This window comes from Engraulis encrasicolus, chromosome 5 (assembly GCF_034702125.1).
Source record: "Engraulis encrasicolus isolate BLACKSEA-1 chromosome 5, IST_EnEncr_1.0, whole genome shotgun sequence".
NCBI lineage: Eukaryota > Metazoa > Chordata > Actinopteri > Clupeiformes > Engraulidae > Engraulis > Engraulis encrasicolus.
The window spans coordinates 9,039,575-9,047,074 of record NC_085861.1 but is presented as its reverse complement, the minus strand read 5'-3'; the positions used below and the strand labels follow the sequence as shown (position 1 = coordinate 9,047,074).

General features: G+C 41.6%; 1 protein-coding gene across 1 annotated transcript in view; it reads left to right on the top strand.

Moving 5' to 3' along the window:
* The window catches only part of si:dkey-12j5.1 (uncharacterized), a 116,615-nt gene that overhangs the window by 83,764 nt on the left and 25,351 nt on the right, over nucleotides 1–7,500 (top strand). The gene's annotated exons all lie outside the window — the stretch shown is intronic.

Here is a 7,500-nt window from a genome sequence, read left to right as displayed (position 1 = left end):
ACACACACACTCGTGCAAACACACACACACACACACACACACACACACACACACACACACACACACACACACACACACACATGTGCAGACACACACCACAAGTACACACAAACCTACTTATAGCACATACCCAATCCACACACACACACACACTCACAGTATCCAATATCACATGGAGGTTGATATTTCATTGTTGTGTGTCCGGTGCGTGTGTGTGTGTTACTGGTTCCATCTGAAATGAGTCGTTGTTTAACCCTGCGGACCGTTGAGGCAATTTGGCTGTGTAAATTCCATGTGTCCACTTGGACACACACACACACACACACACACACACACACACACACACACACACACACACACACACACACACACACACACACACACACACACACACACACACACACACACACACAGCCATCTACTTGTGCAGGTGTTTAGGAATCTCATCCTCACCCTCCTGCTCTCCCACTGACTTCATGGGCCCTCGGGAAATTATGTTGTGGTCTCAGATATATCTAGGTCCAATCTCACGCACATCCAGATGCTTATTCGGGTGCAGGTTCAAAAGACGTAAAGATCATAAAATGAAAAAATGAAAAAACCGCAACACCGATGCTCCCATTTACTTCATTTTAATGTTGTGACGTTTCGGGCCACCCCGGCCCTTCCTCAGACATATCTCAGATATATCTAGTGCAGTGTTGCCAAATGTATGACAATTGTCATACTTTTACCATAATTTTGCACTCTGTACGATCAAAAAAACATGGTGTGCGATAAATTCAGAGTATTCATCCTGTTGACTTAAGGCAACCATTGGATTTGTGTACGATAATTTGTGTTAACTTACTAAAAGCCCCCAAAAAAGTTACTTTTGAGGTGTTGGTACGATAGTTCAACATTTTCCATCTGACAACACTCATCTAGTGGTGATTGACACTGAGTGAGACAGGACGCAAGATTTTTTTAAATTTTATTTTCATGATTTTTTTTTCTGTAGTGTAACCCACTGCAGAAATGCTGCAAATTGCTTGTCTGTGCCGCAGCTTATTGTGGTATCATTTAGGGCTGCACGATTATGGAAAAAATCATAATCACGATTATTTTGGTCAAAATCATAATCACGATTATTAATCACGATTATTGATTTTTGCTGAATTTTTTGAAAATTATAACAAGATGAAATATAACCAAGAATGAATTACATACGGGATGAGCAAAATAAAATGAATTGTAATAATTATGTAAAGGCAATAGCATGAAACTTAAGTGGACAGATATCTGGCCAGAAACACCAGCCTGTCAGTATGTTCTGGCTTCAAGGACGCTCTCAAAAGTCGGTCACTATTGCCACGATTAAATCACGATTAAAATCATGAGTTCGATTTCACTATTTTATTACGATTTTGATTATTTTTCGATTAATTGTGCAGCCCTAGTATCATTCCCAGAGAACTGACTAGCCCATGGCAAATTAGGATCCTCTTTGTATTTTCACTATCCTTTTTTTCTCTTGTCCATTTTGCGGGTTAATTTCACATCCCGCCGCGAGAGTAATTATGATTTAGTAATTACGATTTAAATAATGTATGACTTCATTTGGATTACACTTATTGTTATTAATTTTAGAATTAAATTTGTTCTGCGAGATGAAAAGTCTCTATGAACTGCAAAGCTGTCATTTTCTCCCATTTTCTCTGCAGATTGCAGTTGTAATTTAATAATTTAATTTAATAAGGGAAGGGAAGGCGAGACAGAGAGAAAAAAACACTCCCTCTTTTCAGTTACAAGAAAAAGAGCCGATGAATTTGATTTTGTGCACGACACAGCAGCTTGTCAGTCAGAGGATTGATTGACATGGCGTCTCGTCGTGTATTGATCAATCAGGGACACAGAACAAGACTAGCAAGACTTCTAAGGGTGCCGTCAGCAGCAGCGCCTGAGGCAGATTGGAAATGGGATCAAATAAAAACTCATGCAGCAGAGTCCTCGACGTGCGTCGGTCGGTTAGTCTCTTTCTCCCATTCCTCTTGTCTCATGGGTGAATGAGAGCCTCTGTCACATTTCAATGTTCTCATTTGTGAAGTGGGTTACCACCACATTGAAGAAAAACAATGTTCTTGTTCTCATTTGCTTTCGCTTTTTTCTTTTTCACTGTGAGGACACACAAAGAACACCCTCTGAAAGTAAAAGAAAAAACGAAACACCTTCACCGTTCACTTAACCCCTTAATGAATCCTCGTTGCCCTTTACGCGCAATCAGTCACGCATCCGTCACAGTTGACCCTCTCAGCGGTTAACGTGAGAGTTATCTTTTGCATGACTGCTATTTGTCTTTGATCTGATACAGCCACTTGAGGGTTTATTTTAACTGCTGTGGTACTCATCCGTGTAGCATTCCCAAGACTAGGACATTAATGTGCATTGCTAGGTGAACGCGGTGATCATTGTCTGCTTTGCCAAGGACAGAAACTGCCAGTAACAGCATTCCATTCGATTAATCAAGGATTCTAGAACTCTGTACTACTCCGTCTATCTACTCCGTATACCTGCATTCTATGTAGACCACACCACTGATCGTGAAACATAATTGTATGGTGGTTGTGCATGCGTGTGCTTGGGCTTGTATGCCTGTTTTATGTATGTGGTGTTATGGCTGTGTTTGTGACTGAACATGTAGATGTGTGGTATTGATGTGCTGTCTCTGGTTTTGTGTGATAAGCATTAAATTACACTGTTTGCATTGGTGACTGAGTAGTTGTTTAATTATGTCGATGTGATTGAATGCATGTACTCATTTGTGTGCAGGCTTACACACATTTAATCATTTTGATTTATTTTCTTTTCATGGGGCATATATTGATGTGACATTTATGTTGCTTAAGCAATATGACACGAGTGGGAGTGAGGTTGTTCTGGGACACCCTCACGGGTGTGATTCGCCGCAGGCACGAAGCCGCAGGCTGAGTGCCGTAGGTAATTACACCCGTGAGGGTGTCCCAGAACAACCTCACGACCACAAGTGTTATATTGCTTTTATACAATAGTTCCTTTGCTAACACAATTAGTTCATTGAAAGAAATGTTAAATTATTTCAATTACTTTATTTGATTGTTTATTTGCTTGTTCCTCCGCTCCGGAAAAATAGTTCCAGTTATTGTCTTTGGTTGCTGCGCAACGCACACCACGTTGGTTACGGTTACTTTGTATCTTTGGTCGCGGAGTGATTATTAGATGTGAAGAGTCATTCATAGAGTGTTGGAGGATACCCTCACTCCTAGTGACGTGTAGAACGCCTCTTGTCCAAACAAAATTTGTGAAATAATTCGACCGGATCTAACTATTATATAATGATTATTATATTGGTAGTTCATTACCTTTTACAGTTGATCTAACTGGTGATATGCTATTACTTCTCTTTTTTATGTCCACTTAGGTATTCTTGCAGGTAGACATGGTTTCATGATGGTGTACTTTTCAATATAAAGTAATCTTAACATGGCTGTAATAGTAATAATTACAGGATAGTCCTGTTATTCATTCTGCACCATGACATTAAGGCCTTGTATAGAATTTGCGATCTTTATACAAGATATACGTTATAGGCGAATACAATTCGATATAGGCCTTCATGGATATACAAAATCATAATAATAGTAATAATAAAACAATGATTAAAAAAATAATGATATAAATATTAATTATGTCGGGAGTTGCATTTAAATAGCTGGTTTCTTTATTTGGAAAGGTGTATATAGTACAGTGGACCAGATTATCCCTCTGTGGTGCAGAGGATAGCAAAGGTGATATCACTTGCTGAACTGTAGCCAGCGCCATGTTATTGTGTTAATCCAGTTTGATGAAGTGATGACGATCGGCCATCAGGCTAAGGGTAGCATCCGTCGATGGCATTGACTGCACCCCGTGCCTCGCAACACGCAGGTGAAGTCCTCCAGCTCATCGATCAGGCCTGCAATCACTACCGCTGATAAACTTTAAGTGGCCATCGACAAATGCAGTCGGTGAAGCACAGGAGGTGGTCAGATGTGTGTGTGTGTGCATCACCCCAATGCTTGCCTTGCTAGTCTATAAATGCAAATGCTGAGGTACAGTATAGGAGGTGATCAGTGGCCTGTCGGAGCATACTGTACTTTTGCTGTGAACTTCCTGGAATAGGTTTGGGCAGCCTAGCTATCTTAGAGCAGATTTTAATTTGGTGTTGGAGTTTCGTTTTATCTTTGACAGAGAGGCTGTATTGCAGTAAAGCATTGCAACCTTTGGGATACAGGTCTGACGCCATAACCACTTACCCATGACTGCCCTGAGTAAAAATTAACTCATTTAGACATAATATGCCTATCATTTTAATGGTAGGTGTGTTCTAACCTGGAGAGACAGAATATCAAAAACAAAATCTGGAAAATAACTTTGAAGAATATAATTTAAAGTTATAAACTGTTTGTGTCTTTATTAGTGGGCAAACCAACAAAATCAACAAAGGATCAAATACTTACTGCTCCCACTGTACATCTGCCCAGTGCCCTACTAGTCCACGAACACAAGCTCAGGAAGTGGTCAGATGTGTCTATGCATCACCCTGTGCCAGCCCTACCAGCCCAATCGCTCACAGGTGCAACTGTGGAGCAGCTCCATGATGCATACCAGCGTAATGAAAACGCTGCTGTGTAAACAGTGATCACGGTTATTCATTGGTGTGTTTACTGGTAGGAGACCAAGAGAGTCAATGGCAGATTTGTCACAATGTACCTGTCGGTAAACCTGAGATGAATCACACAACGGTAGTTGTAATCCATTCACCTAACCATTGACTGACGCCACTTTCCTTACGTTAGCTAAGAGATTTGTGGTAATGGGACACGGGGGGAAAGTTTTGCGCTGGTATGGGAAAGGTTGTCTGGTGAGCAAAAGTCCAGTTCCATGGTGTTTAAAAGTATTACCAGAATAAATATAATGAGCTATATCTCATGTTATATTAACATGAGAACAATTTTCTGCAGATGAGAATGTGCTCCCCAGTGTATGGTGTTACTAAGCAACCAAAAAAAATGAAGCAATAACAACAAACAGAAATCTGGGTGCTTGACTCACAAGTGAGTTGGGGGGCAAAAAGGAAAGCAGTCGCACACAAGCTGAATGCAGTTAAGGAAAAACGGTATTGAAAAAGCAAATAAATAATAAAGGCAAAAGACAGAAAGAGGTACAATGACGCTTGGGGACTCTAGCCCATCATCAGGGTTTCCAATTGGGAATTTTTCCTTAACTGCATCTAGCTCTTGCGTGTGACTCCTTTCCTTTTTTTCCCAGCATTACTTTAAAGGTGCACTGTGTAACATTGTGGCCAGCGTAGGTATTGCAACTATGGTAACCTTTGTGAATAGAGCTTAGATCGGGCCTAAAGAATGAAACCCGACCCTACCGAGCCCGCGCTCATTCCAGCCCGGCCCGGACCGGCCCATCACATTAACTGTAAATTATGAGCCCGAGACCGATTGAAGCCCGACCATTACTTAATATTGTGGACGTTATAGCTGACGGTGTCAACTAGTTTTAAGCTGTTTGAAGTGAACCAAACACATTTGTTAACATTTATCTTGATAAACAATGCAATAAGGACGACAAGTGTTGCATAGGCCTATGTGTGTTGAAAAGCATCCAAATGAATCAAAAACGGCCGACAATATGCGGAGCATTAATGTTGAGTCCTATCGTCTTCAGGCTTCAACTGATCACTAACTTGTTTACTTTTCTCATGTCGTATAGCCTACTCTTGCCTTGAACATTTTGATGATGACCACTACTGGATTGTAAAGGCAGATCGCAAAATATAGCCTAGATTTTGCGTCGCCTTGTCAGCTGATGGCAAATTTATTTAAACCGCAGAATTGTCAATAGTCAGACGCATGGGGAGGCGGATCATCTACAGAAATCTCCGACTAAATTCTTTTTTTTTAAAAACCATATCCCAATAAGTTACCGTCCAGATGCCTAGTGAGACTCAGTTTTTACTCCCCAAAGACAATTTTTAGGCGCCCTGGCGTCCGTCAGTGCCACAGCCATTTTGGCCGGTGATGAAAAAAGTTACAAAGCCATGCATGCACTGTCACTGGGACTTCTCGTGAGCATATCGTCCGCTGAAATGTTTAATTTGACCGTCTACTAGGCCTACGGTAGCCTACTTGGAGATCCACTGCCATTTTTCAGCAGAGGTAAAAGTGAAAGTGATTCGATGCTGCGATGCTGCGCATGCCATCGCATTGAGTCCCAAACTGACTAAGCAATTCATGAAACGGTTTTGCAAATGCAATGCCCTTCGTTGTGTTCACTGATATAGTAAAATACAAAAAAACAAAACAATAAACAGAAGTGTTCGACAGCAGCAGCAGCCAGCGTGAGTCAAGTGATTGGGAAGCATAACGTTATTGGGGACAACGGCACTAGTCTACCTGTTGCTTGGCAGTTGAGGGAAAACTGCGCATGATATGCTGCCGTTTGCAATTTCGTAGTCTGACTTGTGCAACGTTATAGGCTAGCCTACACATAAAGAATCGTGTTTAAAAGCATCCAGGTAGGCCTACATCAAAAACAATAGGCCGACAATAAGCGGGACATTAGGCTACATGTTGACTAGTCAGTTTAATGTCGTCTTCATGCTGTAAACTGATCTCAAACTTCTTTACTTCTCTCATGTCGTATACATCTGTTCTTGGTCATTTTGATGATGACCACTATACTGGATTGTAAAGGCATAGCAAAATATAGATTTTGCGTCGCTTGTCAGTTGATGGTTAACTTATTTGAACCGGACAATTGTCAGTGGTATTTTAAGTCAGACGCAAGTGGAGGAGGAGCATCCACAGAGTTCTGACACGGGAGACACACGAGTGCCTGGAGGCTTTCAAGACCACAGCGAAATCTCCGACTAAATTCTTTTAAAAATCATGGCCAAATGCATATGAGACTCAGTTTGTCATTCGCCAAAGTCGATTTATAGGCGCCCTGGCGCCCGGCAAGCCTTGACACACACACACACGCGCGCGCCAGTCAATTCAGCACAGCAGTATTACGCTTGCCAGTGGAAGAAAACTGCGCATGCTGCCTTTTGCAATTTCGTAGTTTGACTTCTGCAACTTTGTAGGCTTCACACAAAGAATAGTGTTTAGAATATTCCGTCTACTTATTATCCAACATAATGTTGCCCGTGCCATTAAGGCCCTATGCTAATAGTAAAAAAAAAAAAAAGAAAGAAGAAGAAGCTTGATCACTCCTGGGGCCCGGTCCGATCCGACCCGAGGATAGTGATGGAAAATACCGGACCGACCCGGCCCATGGGTCGGGTCGGGTCGCTTCGGGCTCGGGCTCGGGCTCGGGCTCGGGCAAAGAATCTATACTCTGTTTGTGAATGGGCAGCATGAATTCTGGAAATAAATAACTTAAAATATTACACGGTGTACCTTTAAGCATTGCAAAGGTGTGGATGCC